The sequence below is a fragment of the Larus michahellis genome, chromosome 10 (assembly GCF_964199755.1).
Source record: "Larus michahellis chromosome 10, bLarMic1.1, whole genome shotgun sequence".
In the NCBI taxonomy this organism is placed as follows: Eukaryota; Metazoa; Chordata; class Aves; order Charadriiformes; family Laridae; genus Larus; species Larus michahellis.
This window is the reverse complement of record NC_133905.1, coordinates 15,044,016-15,060,370: the sequence shown is the minus strand read 5'-3', so window position 1 is coordinate 15,060,370 and position 16,355 is coordinate 15,044,016.

The window sequence follows — 16,355 nt, the reverse complement described above, 5'->3', positions numbered from 1 at the left end:
TCCCTTATTTACTTGTTTGCGAGAGTCTGCCCAAATCCAGCACATTGGTCTTCTGGCAAATCAGGAAATCAAAAAAGAATAAATTTTATACTACTTTTACTTGTAACTCTCAATAGTCTGATGATGAGTAGTTGTGATTCAGACTCACATTAGAATATTTACCAGACCCTGTCCTATAAGCAACCGGGCTGTTGCAGACTCCCTCACACATTTTACTGAAGACGATAACACCAGATGCAACAAATCTTTCCTCCTCACAGCACAAGCCCCGTAATCAACAGGCTGGTAGCAGGAATCAGTAGAAAATCTATTTTCCTCCAAACTAATTAGAATATTATCCCCTATCATGTTTTTCTGTAACATTCAAACTAAAGCAATTCACCCTTCTTTACCTGATGGTTTTAACTTGCCTCAGCTGCATTTGTGCAGGGACATTGCTACCTGGGGGCCTTCTTGTGGTCAAGGCTGGAGCAAGCATTTCCCTGAAGAATAGCAACCGATACGTTTTGTACGATATGAAACAAGCAAATAGAAGTTTTCCACGTATATTTCTATTATATCTGGATTTCAGTAGAACATTCGCTATGGAAACTGTGAATTCAAGAGGAAGATACAAAGATTAGAAAGAGATCATTAGGTAGGTAAGGAAAAGAATAAGATAACCTTTGTGCAGCTTGAGGAGTATTAACTGAATTCTTGAAATATCAGCCTGATAACAGATTGATTTTAAGTCCTTACTGATTTTTATTTGGTACCAACCTGAATATGCTAAATAAATGAGCTAATAGAAGTCAGGAGGATTCATTCACTGGGGAGTACCAGGTGTCACTGGAAGGAACTACGTGATGCTGAGTCACAGAATGACACCACTATGTGTGAAGGCACAGAAACATGGCTATAGTGAAGTGAAAGATGAATATCAGGAATGCATCAGTTAGAAGTGAAAAAAAAAAAAGAAGAGGAAACCAAGTATGATTTACATAGAACAGGAATTTGGAATTTAAGACATTGAATGCTATTATGCATCATTTTTCCAAGAGACAGAAACACAAAGAACTCAATTTTCAATATCATGTATAATTTCGCACATCTCCGCTCAGGAAAGATGAATTACAGTGCATACAAGTATTGCAAAGAACTCTGGATAATCAAGTGGGAACAGAGGATGAGATTAAAACAAAATTGCTTATTTAGCTTAGAAAATTAACTAGATTTTGTGCCAGTAAATAAATAAGGACAAGAGAAGAAACTGTTATGCCCTAAGACGAAGCTAGGAAAAAGAAAAAGTGAGATGGACGAAAATCAAGGTTGAAAAATCAAGGTTTCTAATGATCAGAAAAATTAAGTTCTGGAATAACCTTCTAGCTCTCCGGAGGAGGACGGAACTGAACCAGTTTTGCAATTAGGCTCCAGCACTTTATGAAAGAAGATGCGATGCTGATGCCTGTGGAAACCACTTGATCACCCAAGAGCACGCACAGCCCCTTGGTCACCACCACTGACGGTTGCTTCATTCCTGCAGTTTTGCTGCCTTCATACACACTGTATCTACAAACTGGATGCTGCATCACCAGAATTGCAGGCTTTTCACTTGTCCCCTTAAATTACTTGTTTGCTCATGGAGTTTGATGCAGACACATCACAGCCCAGATGGGTGAAACGCCAAAAGCAGAAAATGACCTATTAATTAAATAGGCTTCAATAAAGTGTGTAATATCTCAGAAAAACCATAGTCCTTAAAAAAGCAAGAACAACTTGTTTCCACATATCAGATAAACACGATCCAAAGAGGTACATAACTGAGTATTACACAACAGCAATGCTGGAGACACCAGCTTCTGCACATGACCCAATGATGGTTTCTGGTTTTCGGGTATTTGGAGTCTCGAATCTTAGAAGTTACATTACAAAATACCTTCTGAAAAGCAGCTACTTCCAACTCAGCTGACTTAATTGTACGTCAAAGTGAATTCTGAGGAACTTTGGAACATGATTTCTTGTGTTCAATCTGCTACACCCCACCAGTCCCACAGTGCTGGATACACTGGGCTGACATCCGGGTCCCACACCTCAGTGCTTGCCTGCCAGTAGCAGTTGATCTCATAAGAACATTGAATAAATAGAACCAAAACCAAACTTTCTGAGGGAGGTACCCCAGGATTTGATGTTAAGCACCTCTAAGCAGAGATGAGAGCAAGCTCTGCATGGAGATAAACCTTTGTGCTGCAAAACTTATTGTCCATTTTTCGACTTCACTAAACCAAACTTTAGGAAAGAGAAACTTGAGACCAGTCATCTACCAATATATTGACATAATTAACTGTGCTTCCACTAATTTCAGCAGAATTTTGTGTCCGAAGAGAGGGAAGAATCCCACACTGATCGCGCAGTTAATTACTCTACTCACTGATGAATAACTAGTGGTAAAAGCATCCAGTTCTGGAGTCTCATTTCTCCCCCAGATTTTTTAAATTCAAGACATTATTGTACATGAAATATGAATTCACAAAAACATTTTTTTAAAAAACCCAACGAGGTACTTTCATATTTACGAGAGGCCTAGAAAATATTCATGCTGTAACCATATACCAAAGGGAAAAAAATAATTCTAGAGTTACGCACCGAGCACAACACCAGAGTTTCTTGATGTTAAACCAGTAAATATTGCCTATATTGTTCCTTTGGAGAAAACCTGCTGTCCCAGAAGCTATTTCAGGTCTGATAGATAAAGGTTCTCACCAACTATTTCCCTTAATCATACTGAATCCGGCATTCTAAACCGGACATATAATCACCTGAAGAAGGCTGTTTTCTCAAAGCAAGCAGACCGTGCTCTTGTCCCGCTGCAAACCACCACATGCCCATCCAGAAGCACCTGCAGCTTTTCTGGCTGCAGACCCCAAGCCTGGAAACACACACCAGGAGCTCAGCTATGGAACGAGGGGGTTGCTCCTGCAGAACTGGATGGAACCAGGCTGAGAAGTGTGCAGCTCACTAACCAAGGTCAGAAGATAGAGCAGATAAAGCCATGGACAGAAGACAGTTAACAGCTGTACCCCTGAGTCGCTGTTCCACAGTTTGCTTTTATTACCTGCTATACCAGCCCCTCAACAGTAGGTTCCACTCCTCAGGAGGTGGAAGCCAATCTTTCTACGCTGGGTTAATTAAAATAAAAAGTCACTGTGCAGGGATTCAGACTCAGCCGGAGCACACAGTAAACACTTTCTATAAGGACATCAAAGAGCTTCCCATCTCTTGTATTAGGACAGAAAACCAGAACAACACGACTCTCTAAAGATAGAAAATGCAGATCTACTGTGGGAAAATATTTAAAAAATATAGAAATAAATCTACCTTTTTCCAAATCTTCATTCCACTTGCGTTTCCGGCTACTTCCCAGCAGCCTTTGGAGCCCTAGAGAGGTCTCTTTCCCTACCCTCGGGGACTTGGCCAGAGCCCTCCTCGCTGCACAGCAACCCCAGGCTCCAGCCAGGCATCCTGGGGCAGCCCCTACCCTCCTCCCAGGTGAGCAGAGCCCACAGCACTCTCATTTGCTGCCCAAACAGGCAAACAGCTGCAGAATAACTAGCAATAAGGCAATAAAACCAGTAAGCATAGTGTCACGGAGATGTACAGCCTCAGAGAGCAAGGGCATGGCTCGTAACATACAAAGAACTAAGGTCATAGCAGGTGGGTTGCATATATTCCTGGCATTCAAAAATATGAATAAATATTCAAGAATATGCATCTATATGGAATAATTTCATAAAGGGAGCCATGCTTGCAGACTATAGATATGGAAATATGCCTCTGGGATGAAATATTGCTGGCTGTTTCCAGCCCTTAGCACAAGAAAGCCAAAGAAGTTGCCCAAAGCCCGCGCTGTGAACACGCCGGAGGTGACACGCGTGTCCCTTTTCTCCGTGTGCTCTCACGTGGCACTCCGAGCTGTGAACGCTCAGCACAAGTCACGAGCTAAAGGCTTTTCAATTCCATAATCGTGTGCATTGAAACAGCCATACGACCGCTTTTTAAAAGCAAGCAGACCTGTTGGCTGGTCTCAGGACTGTCCGGTTTCAGGCTAGCTAAAGCAAACAGGTGCAAACTAGAAATTTGTATGGCTTCATATTGAGTCAACCTTGGCGTAAACTCAGTTTTCTTAGCTAGACATGTAAGGAAAAACCACAGAATTCATGTTTATCTTTCTGTGCTTCACACGCCGTATTTGCTCTGCTGGCTTCCCCTCCTTTACCACTTCAATAGCAGCATTCCATGGTTTAAATACTTTTAAAATTTCTACTTTGCTTCAACTTAATCAAAGCCCACCAACACAACCCGTCTCTGCACAACATCAGAAAATTTCTTGGGTTCACTGGGTTATTTCTGTGTTACAGGGATGGAAATTAACGGTGTGTTAGGACACTCCTGCAAACATGCTTTAGCTATTGTGGGTTTAACATTAAACTTTGACAAGTCGTATTTCCAAGAGCTCGGAACTGCTGTGATGGTAAATGAGACTGAATTCCCAGGCGGTCCCGGCTAATCTGCATCGTTCCCAGAGATCTCCGCAATTGACACCTTGAAAAATGATGATGATCTGCTACAACCTGGCTTAATTAATTGAACTGTTCATCCCCCGCTCCTCCCCCCTATTAACACACCTGATGTGCAGAATCAGTAATCTGAATAATTACAGCAGTGAAAGCAGGGATGCTGAGGGAGAATGCAGGAAAATGCGAGAGAACAATTTTTATTAAAAATAAGTCTGTCGCCCATAGGCGAGAACTCCGGATAAATTTAATGTGTAAAAGCCATTTTTGCTCTTTCTAATAAACATGCATTTAAATACAAATTGTCTGTAAAACAGAGCAGGTATTTGTGCCATCTTTTTGAAGACGTTTCCCAGGCTTCTTGTTCAGGACTCAGACTTTGTTAGGGATGTGTTTATTTATGAACAGGGACTTTATTGTGACTCATGCTATCAATAGCCTCGAGACCAGAGGCTGTGACACAACCACAGCGCTCTCGCAGCGAGCGTCACCTGTGCTCCTTCCATGGAAAACACTTGTCGTCAAGCGAGAGGATAATTTTTACAACTAGTGAGTCTAAATATTACTACAGAGATTAATCTTTTCATCTTTTCTTCTTTAATTTGATATAAATAAGATTTATTTCAAAGGAAATTAGAAGACATAATGTCATTATCCCCAGGACTTCTCCTTGTAAATTCTCACAGACGAATTCATAGATAGCATTATATTTCCAATAGCATGATATTAGATATTATGTCTCCTGAAAAGCTTATTTTAGATAAATAAGCAAATAATGATAACAAACCTCCTGTCTTTTCCGATGTTGCCAGCGCGGTGGGATGTGCAGGGCCCCATCTGTCACCGGAGGAGCCTCGGCTGCTGGTACCACTGAGCACCACTGGCAATAAAGGCCCTTGTATCTTCTGTACACCCTCAGCACCAGCCAAAATAAAGGAAACCTAGAAGGTGACTTCAAATACATCTGTAGATCGTGGTGGAGGCTTTCTTTGTGCCCAACTGGTGTTTGCCATGAACCACTTCAGGAGCTGAGGATTAAGAAATAAAGGCATAGACTTTGTATGCAACAGGTAATTCAACGCTGTTCAGTGTAATCCAGAGCTGTTAACTAGAGGAATCTGAACAGGCACACACTCTTCCCTCTGATAGGAAACTTGTGTTCGTCATCTGACTTGGTCCTTTCATTATCTCTTTCCTCCTTGCTGATAATAACATTATTTGATTGGGAAAGCAATACAGCTCACATTTTTAAATTGATGTGTTTCATAATATAGTATATACACATATATACTTTTGCATATTGAAGTGAGTGGAAAGATAGTAAATTTATCCCAATAACATGCTTACGAATTTACAGCAGCAAATTCATCTCCAGCGATGTTGGAGCAGAGTGGAATTTGGACTGGCATTTTTTATTTTGCAAGGTTAATCTGTGCAAAATTAGGTACCTGGTTATGGGTTCAGGCATACATTGCAATCATTTTTCCATGAATTCTGAAAAGACAGTCTATCTCCCTGTCTTCCAGCTAAAACAGAGCACCAGAAGAGTGGGGGCTCAAAGAGATGATGGGATGTAGGGTTCACAGCACCGAGATCCTCTTTTGGAAGATTTCTGAGGAAGGGAGAAAGCGTTTTGTTTTCTCGTGTCTTTCAAATTGCATTTCACCATCTACTACAAAGGCAGAGCAATAGTATATTTTTCTTATTAATCTGAGTTTTCCAGATGCCTGGAATAAATTAAAAGTCTCTTTCAAAGAAATACCCTACATTTTGTAAATTAAAGCCATGTAATAGTCGCAATTAGCATTTTAAATATTTATCTAAAAGTGTGAGAGCTGCTGACTGAAGAGTACAATTTCCTATAGTAGGAGCAGTTTGACTTGGCTTAATACAACCCTTTAACAACAATTAAAGACAAGCAAAACCTATCCTTCCCATTTGCTACTCAGAACCTTCAAAGGAATTGATTATTTTTAATTCAGTTTTAACTAAAATGGTTAGGCTGCAATCCTTAATTGGGGCTGTTCTCACTAACGAGGAGCCAAGGCCTGGCCAGTAATGAGAGCTGAGCAGCTCAGCTGGCGCACGCTGCAGCGTCTGATGCTGAAGCGCAAACCACCCCCTGCTCTTCTCCGCTCTCGGGTTTTAAATATTTTGAACTGAAGTGTTATAAATTAAAGAGAGGGAGAGATTGGGGAAGGACTCTTTATGAGGGGGGTGGAGCAATAGGACGAGGGGGAACGGTTTTACACTGGAAGAGGGGAGATTTAGATGAGATCTGAGGAAGAAATTCTCTGCTGTGAGGGTGGTGAGCCCCTGGCCCAGGTTGCCCAGAGAAGCTGTGGCTGCCCCATCCCTGGAGGGGTTCAAGGCCAGGTTGGACGGGGCTTGGAGCAGCCTGGTCTGGTGGGAGGTGTCCCTGCCCAGGGCAGGGGGTGGAACCAGATGACCTTTAAAGATCCCTTCTAACCCAAACCATTCTATGATTTACCCCACGATGTTGCTGCAAATCCTTGACAATGCTGCAATATTTAACTATGGAAAAATCAAAATTTTGTTAGTACTGAAAATATTCTGGTGCAGAGCCCAGTGGGTGGGCACTGGAATTGTATGGGAGGGCTGACCCCCCCCACAGGCACACCGGGGTCCTTAGCGATTCCTGGGGGTTACACAGGGGAGGTATTTCTGCAGCAAAGGCAATGAACCCGCACATGTTTCAGTAACAGACGTGTATCCATCCCACTACATTAGGATTATAGAATTCATTAAGTTTTAAAATGTATTTATATCCACTTCCCTTTCTGTTACACCCGTGTACTGATGAGAATTTAAAAAAAAAAAAAAAAAATCTAAATTAGGTTAAAAGCTGAAAAAGAGCTGTAGTTGCCCCAGACGAGCTGAGGTAGCCCAACATGTGCACATTCCCAACGTGCTGCAACACAGCACAGAGCGCTGCTCCGCAGGGAGCACTGAAAACGCTTCAAAGACAGTTTTACTTGGCCCCTGTGATCTGATGCACACACTGCATCGTATGAGGAGGATCAAAGGCTCAAGTCCTTGAAAGCTGCTTGGGTACTTACTTTTTAAATCTGCAATCAATAGGAATCAGAACACTCTCAAAGGTCTGGGTCCAAGCAACCCCAGCAAGTTCAGCGCAGAGCCTATGGAAAAACAGGGTCATAGAATCATAGATTGAAAGAAAGATGACATCTCCTAAATGCAAAGCTCCTAAATCCATTGGGCCTTGTTTGTCCCCATCATAAATACAAGCATGGACTTCTTCACGTGGACGTTCATGCAAGTGAAATGCAGCTATGGGACCTAACACACAAACAGATTTACTTTCTATAAGCAAAGACTGACCCAAATGACATCAAGGCCTCCATACGAAGCTCCATCAATGTTTTTTGCAGAGGCACTTTACTCCCCAGAAAAGCTGCATCTGGATTTGGCATTATGATAAGAAATGTAACATCTGGGAAGAGTGAAGACAGAGATCTCATTACCGCCTCGGGTTACAGGACTTTATGATCCTCACAATGGTTTTCAGTTTATAAAGTCCAAATTAACATTCCAGTATGTAAAAGCTTGAATTTGTAACCTCAAACAGTTTTGAGTCATTGGAAGCATCCCCATTTTAATTAAACACCTTCCTCTACAGCTGGGCATGCCGTAGTCACAGTTTAGCTTGTTAATTACGTTGTGCAAGGACCACTATGCTGTATTCCCAGTGAATGATTTATTAACTCCAGCAATATAAAACCTTCTCTATCGCACTGGCACACCAAAGACAAAAGAGGTAATTACTGTGCCCAGAGCACTTTAACTTAATTTATACCCTGTACACTGTGAGCACCATCGCAGTGCCCTAAATCACAGCGCTGCTATTTAGTCCTCAGCAACCTTTTCACCGTGAGATGTTCAGCATCATCCTTCACTTACAGGTACTCTGGGGCAAAATCCAACATAACATTATGTCTGCAAAGGGGATGTGCCATACCTTAACAAACTTGCTGTTACAGGAGAATTCATTGCTGTTTCAGGCCCAAACCACAGTTCTCATGACAGAATGTTATCTCTTCTTGTGCTTGTAGGACATGAGTTACAGTATAAAGTCTGCTTAAGAACTTCATTCAGTTCTGCACACGATTAATTTAGCAATGCTCCTAATATTCATGTCATTTTCTTTTTTTACTCTTTTCAGCTCTGGAACATCTTGATATGCCTGAAGTGAATATGAAATCATATCTTCTAGATAACCTGCATTTACTTAAATTTCTGTGTCTCAGTTTCACGAGATGTTTCATTTTACTGTCTGACACCTTTCCCAAACAAATAGATAAAACATTAACGTGCTGGGGAACAAAAGACCCAACAGCAGGATCTGTTCAAAAAAATACCTGACGTGTGATTGCCCATGAAAGTAACTCTTGTTTGTGCCGGGGTGTGTGTACATCACTTGCTTGGAGTCTACATCTCTTCAAAACTGACATGAAAAGGCAAAGGGAAAGACCTAAAAGGAAAAGAAACACTGTGATTTTCAGGCGAAGCACAAATGTTGTCAAAAGCGTTAGAGCTAGTCTAATTTGGCTGCCTCTTTCCAGGGCTGCTTCTGGAGCAGACGTAAATCAGAGGCAATTGCAGCGTGAGAGGCTTTGGCACGACAAGGGGATCCTTTCCCCACCTCAGGAGCTTAAAAACCGAGCCTAAACTTCTTGCTTGAATGAGCAGGATAGTCGGCGCAGCAACTTCCCGAGTTATTTATTATTGATATTACCTTACTCAGGTTAACCCCCTTGTGTTTGGCACGTACAAATATAGAAAAAAACCTACCCCTGCGCTTCCAATTGCACCATGGAAGGCAGAGGGAGATGATTGAGAGCAGATCGCACCGTGGCTGACGAGGCTGATCTTCCCACCGACAGCCCCCCTGACTTCTTCCTCCAGGAGAGGGAGAGCAGCTCAGACAAAATTTCTCAGTGTCTTGAGGCTGTCCCCTAAAATTAAATATTGATTCAATGTTAGTTGGGTTTCTCAGGGTGGGGGGAAAAAAATGAATATGCATTTTTCTAAGCCTCTGTAGTTTTAAATACCAGGGTCATTTTAACGGTCTGCAGATAAGCCGAATGAGCATTGAACAGCGAATAGAGTATTTATACAAGCAGAGCATGCATTAAGATATACTGTTTACCATCACCTCACCCGACCCTCTCTGTTTATTCATCAATAGTAGTCATTTGGGAGAGTTTCAGTCTGGCACAGTTCTGCCCTGGACTCAGCAGGTTACCTTCCCATAATGTCAAACATGCTGTAGTGAAGTTAATTAGACATAAGTAGCCTTTTTCTTTCCGAGAGAACGTAATTCGTTGCTTGGCAAGTTGTGTACATCGTTCTAGATGTAATAAATGTCCGGAGAGGTGTTGAAATCTGGTAGAATGAAGGAAATAGGTGTAAAAGAGAGGGAAAATGAGAGCAAGTTTCCTGAGATTAAAAGATAGGCTGCTTCTGAGAAGCCAGAGAGTGCCTTTTTTTCCCAAATGGGGCTACGTTAACAACTACAGCATAAGAGCACCATAAGGGATGTATTTTATTCAGATTAACCAGAATGAAAATCTATCTTGTTATGTTTATCTATTAGATGCTGGAAATATATCACAACATACCATCAGCCTCCTACTTTGTCTTCTCTCCAAAGAATTAACAGAAAGATTTTCGTTTTATATCTGATATCTTTAAGTACGTTTAGGTGACACATCCGAGCTAACCATTGTGCAGTAGATGAGCAAAGGCAAACTGAATCAGGAATGCAGAAAACAGAAGTAAAAGAGCACTTCAGAACACACTGAACTTTGGGGAAAAAGAAGTCTGTGACAGCTCTTTAAATATTGTAGAACCGTGTCACTTCCTATCAACCGATAATCTGGTTCATATGCTTCACATTAATAAAGGACTGTAAACTGCTCTGGAAATTCATAACTGTACTTCCATGGTGCTTTACTGGCCATTTATTTATTTTCCAATGTGAACCCAGTCATATGAAGCTATATTACAATGTTACTTGGGAGTAGCAAATTGGTTCTATTAATCTTATTTACTACAGCTATTTTGAATTTGAGATGGGACGAACTGTACTGTATTAGAATAGGTCACCTTGACCTAATCAATACCAGGCTTTTTGAGAACAGAATGGCTTGCTCTACTCTTACTAAGTCTTATTCTTTTTGCTTGCATATATCTTAGTTCTCTTTTGCTTTTCAATAGGATAAGAATCTGAAAAAAATAGGTGATCTTTACCTATATATGTATGTTAAATTCAAACACAACTAGTGCAAAACAAAAGAAAATAACAGGATGCACTGGCAAAGGCAGCTCAATAATTAGTTTATAGCTTAACAGATGATATTAAATGCATTAATGAGAAGCAGAACTACCTTGATGTTGCATTTATCAATCAAAGCTGTCCATATAATCACATTTCCCCTCCTCATCAAACTCCAATCTGTTTGTTTCCCCTTTTATTATTTACAGTTGGCATTAAATTCGGACTGAACAAAACCCCAAGGTGAGGAGTTACCAGTAGTACTCAATGGATGCAATAGAAAGCAAAAGTACTTAAGGAGTACGTCCTGTCCTATGGGAATTCGTAGCCAGTATTTATTGTTCAAGGCCTTTGTCCTTTTATCCACACAGATAATAACATTCCCCAGTGCCCTTCCAAAATTTCGCTGTGTAGCTTTCTTTCATTGAAGCAGTTTTAATGTCTGTACACCTCTGCAGACACTGCCCACTTAATGACGTGGCATTTAGAATGACACAACCCTGGCATCCTGACAAAGGATTATTAATAATGCTCTCCAGGAAAGCAGATCTAATAGAAAACAATTAAAAAAAAAATAATCTGGCAGATCCGCTTCCTCTCCTCTTCTCCAGCAAGGGAATCAGTAAGCCATTTTTACAAAATATGGTTCCATAGCAATTCATTCAGGGGTAGAGGTCTAAGAGCAGCACTTGCTAAGCAGAGACTGCTGGCACATGAATGACTCTCAGACTTCCGCAGCAAGAATTATGTTTATTAATAGTCCAACTCAAGGAACCAATGCAGGAATGTGTTCCCAGTCTGCTCAGGACAAGCAAACCACTGGCCATTCACCCAACAAACCCACCTGGCAAGCTGGCACTTCTCTGCCTGTAGGACCTTCCTAGTTATTTTCAGTTTGTAGGCAGGAGAAACTAATTTGAGGAATAATTGTTGTGAAATCAGGTTCTATCTGCTTAAAGCATGGGGGTGGTTTGTTTTTTTTTAAGGCCCCACAGATTGCATAGGGCTGTCTGAGGAGTAATTAATACAGCTTAGAATAGGGAGGGACTTTAAAATGAGTTTTAATTGTCTGCAAATATGGAACAAACCGCTTTCTTTTTCCTGATGCACTGTAAAACATCCATCAAGCCTTCGGCCTCCACTAAGGCTGTGGAAAACAACACAGGTTGGCCAGGTGGCTGTGTCCTGCTACCCCGCAATCACCCCCTTCCTCCAGCTGCGGGAGAGGAGGAATGGCACTGGGGGCGCTGGGCGCTTACAGCAGGCACAGCAGGTAGACTCTGGCGTCCCCAAACACAGTCAAATTATACTTGGGAGTGATGCAAGTTACGCAACTAGCCTTTCATAGCCATGCTTCTTCACCGATAATGAAAATCTAGTGCTTGAGTTACCAATTCTAAGTTTCGGCTTGGGGTTGCGACCTCCCCCACCACGATGTAAGATCATCACGTCACAAAGAAATCGTACTTCATTACTGCTGCTTGCTGGCAGGCATGTCTGGAAGTGTTTTACTTGGAAGTACTCTGAGAACATATTGGAAAATGAGAAAACATAAGGAAACGCCTTCTCTTGCCAACAGATTTTCCTTTTCCATCCCACTGGAGAGCGACAGCTATAAATGGCTGCAGACACCCCCTGCCCTCGGCGTTGGTGCCGTAGATGAATGAATGAGTGGCCTTTGGGTTTTGTATAAAACAGAGTGTCAAAGTAGCTCTTTACTGTGATATTCATAAAGAAACAGGCTCTCTGTTCTGAATCTTTAACATCCATATTAAAAATAAAAAACAACTATTCATTTTTTATGCATTTCTTGAAACAAACAAACAAAAAAATCTCTTTCAGCTGTGTAAAGCAGAAACCAACTCCAAACTTCATCTCTCTGCCCCCTTGGACTATAGTAATTTAATATAAATATTGTAAAAGGAGAATTGCTAGTACCCCTCAGCTTCTGCAAGTTTTATTCCAAATCGCAATAGACATTGGCAATGTTCTTCCCGCATTAATCTGTGGTACATTGATGCCTCCTGCTCCCCAATAAAGTGTTTCCTTAACTGATGCACTGCCTTGGTGGGAGAGAAGCAATATGTTTAATAAGAACATCTGAGGCAGGGATTTACTTTTTCCCCAGTTTCTGTACTGAGGCTCAAGGCACCGCTATCTGCAAATTCTCAGATGAGCATTTGAACTACGCCCCACACCCCGTGTTTATGGTACCGTCCAGCTCAAGTCTATAAGAGATTTTGACATCAACTCACATTACTTTATAGCCAAGTGAAATCCTACACAACAGAAACAGGCTATGATTATAAAACAAAAAAAATGCAAAAGCTAATTTGGAAATCCTCTTGCTGCATAATGACAGAAAGCTGTGCCGGGAAGGTCAACACGAGCAGCTCGTGGAAGGGAGACGCGGCTGGGGCCGTGGGAGGGTGCATCCCCAGAAGTTGTGCCTAATCCCCTTCCTTCTACAGCAATGGCTTCCCCGGCACAATCCCACAGCAAAAATGCCAAAGAGGCACAACCATGGCAACTGGCCGCAAAATCTAAAACAGTGGATGTTTGGTTTACATTTATAAACCTGCAAGAAGTGCAAAAACCTGAAGAATACAGCAAACTAACACCCCTCTTGATAGGCTGTTACACTTTCAATACCAAGTTGTATTCACCTATTCTTAAAAGTTGGGGTACATCTCAGCCATATTTAAACCCCAGGAAAAGGGAATTCACTTCTGAAACATCCAAACCAACTGAACCAGTAACTCCCATCAGACAGACAGTAGCTTTTAGCCAATAGACGTGTGTTTTAGCTGACAGGTTGGTGTGCTTTGACCACCAGCGGCATTACCTTTTCTCAAAGTGTGCTCATCCTGTTATTAAAAGAAGAATCACAGTTAATTATTCTGTACACACATGGTATTTAAGTGTAAGGAATGTTGTATTACCTCCCTAAAACTTAGCCTTTTTAACATTTTGTTTTGTCTCTGAGGGGAAAAAAAAAAGAAAAAAAGCCTTATGATAATTTGTAGGGAAACTCAGATGCTGGCTGAAATGTGGTTCTGTGAATGCTCATGCAAATGTTTTCACCAAATCCTCCAAGAAATTTTGTTTGAGTGACAGCAGAAAGACTTCTCTTATAATGTAGATGTGCCCTTTCCTTTTAGAGTTTGAATATCAAGCTTGTTTCATTACTGACTTAAGGCAGGTTTTTAATTGTTTGGATATGTGTCTGAGTGCATGAACATACCAGTTACGGTGTCCCTTAAATTGTCTGGAAAAAGGTGACAGGTCCCTTGCTGGCTGCACGGCAGGGGAGAGGTCACAACCATCAAACTCAAAAATCAACATTGATGTGTCCCTTCCACTCCCCGGCACCCTCCCATTCCACATCAGCAAGCCCAGGAATGCTTTTTTCCTCCACTCTGCTTTTCCAGGATTTCATGGGTAGAGAGGAATGTGAGCTGAATCCTCCAGGAGAGCAGCAGGGAGGTGAGCAACGTCCCCACCTCAGGCGACGGGGCTGGTGCCACATTCTTCTTCATAGACGCCAAAGGAGCTAGAGCAGGGTGTAGCTCCTGGGGAGATCTGGAATTGTCAAGTTTAAATCCATTCTCAGAAAATTATGCACCGGTTTTCAAGCAAAACTGCAGTGATGTTTTTGCTGTCACATGAAAAATAGTTTGAACTTTTTTTTTCCTTTTTAGCGGAATAATCAGTTTCTTCAAATTTGCAAAGGAAAAGGTGTGATGGAGAGATGGGAAGGAATGGATGTGGGAGCTGGGAGAACAGGAAGACAGCATTAATTACACAGAGCCTGACAGGTAGAGGACTCTTCAAAAGGAAAAGAATTAACAGATGATTGAGAGCAGGGAAAACTGGTAATTTCTTTGAGCTGTTTAAAGAGTTTGTCAACCTCTTAATGGAGCTCTGCATGTTAGAAAGAAATGGAAAACAATCAAAGCAGCAGCCTGTAAATATCGAGATTAGCATATTTCTGAATATTTACAAAGTTTGGGGTTTGAGGAATGTTTGTACTTTGTGGCATTGAGTTCTTCTATTAAAATGTAATAAACTCACAAAATCCAGAGGCAGCTCAGCTGGCCTCGCTGCTTTACCACCTCTGTACATCCAGCGCGAAAGTCTATGGCAATTTGTAGCTTTAAAATTCCAAAGATTTAGTAGTGCAGAGTTTAGTGGTTGCATGTAGTACATACTGTATACCTGAAATATGACAGGGCACATGAAACATGAGCTCGGTAGTGCTGAATGATGAGCACAAGGGTCTCCATCTTCCTCAGCAGAAGCCGAGAGCCCTCAGGACACTTCCAAACAAGCACAATCAGAACCAGGCGGTAGCTATCAACATGGTCCCTCACTGGAAGAAAAAACGATGATGATTTCTGAAGTTCCAATGGTTTAAGACTACTTTTAACCCCAGATAATTTTTTCTTTTGCGTAGAACATCAATCCTGAAAAATACACTTTTGTTTGTTTTTTTTTTAAATTACAAGAATTACTTGGCAGAGGCAGTGCTCCAAATTTTGAAGAATTTCTTTTTTTTTCTTTTCTTTTTTTTTTGGAGGAAGGGGAAAATGCTCTTTACTCTTTACTTTCTGAAAGTTTAATGTGTGTTTCCCAGAAAGAACGGCACTGAAATGTGTCACTGAAGACTGAAGACAAGCTGTATCATGTGATTCTCTTCAGCACAGGCCAATTTTATGGAAAACAATACTGACACGGAGAGAAAGAACAGTTCCTCCAGGTCAGGAAAAGAACTCCTCTGACAGCTATTAAAGTGCAGGGTAGAGGTAGTTGGGAGTGATTAACTTTTCTTTTTTTAAGGGAGTTGCTCCATAAAAAGTCATTAAAAAGGCTTCTGAAACTTGACAGTTTTTTTCCTTGTATATAGAGAGGAAAACCAAAAGGGCTGAAGTGCGAAAGGAGGTCAGGCGAGCAAAGGCTCTGCCGGCCCATCACACGTAGAAGACACGTGGAGGAATTGTTAGATCCTCAACAAGAAAGGAGAACAAATAACACAAAGAAAACACAAAGAGTAAAGAAGCTGCCAGTGCCCGACTTGCTGTGACCAGGTATCCACCGCGTTAGCATCAGCAGAGAAAGGTCAAGGGAAGAAAATACAGGTCAAAGAACACTTCGGGAAATGAAAAGCTTTCAACTCATCAGGGCATGGTAAAATTCATCCTGGGGAATTTACGAGCCATTGGTAATTGTCTCTAAAATCTTGTGGAAAGGGTGAGAACCCAGGAGACTGAGGAATGGCGAGAAGACCAGGCAAAGCTGTAGACAAGTTTTTCATACTTTGATACACAGCAAAATACTAGGAGGGATGATCATTACCTGATTCAGAAAACAAAACAACAGAAGAAAGACAAAAAAAGCCAAAATGGAGTTTTGGTTAAGAATAAACCAAATAAAGCCAATCCATTATTTAGTACACCTGTAAAACCCAGGGTGGCCTCACACTGAAA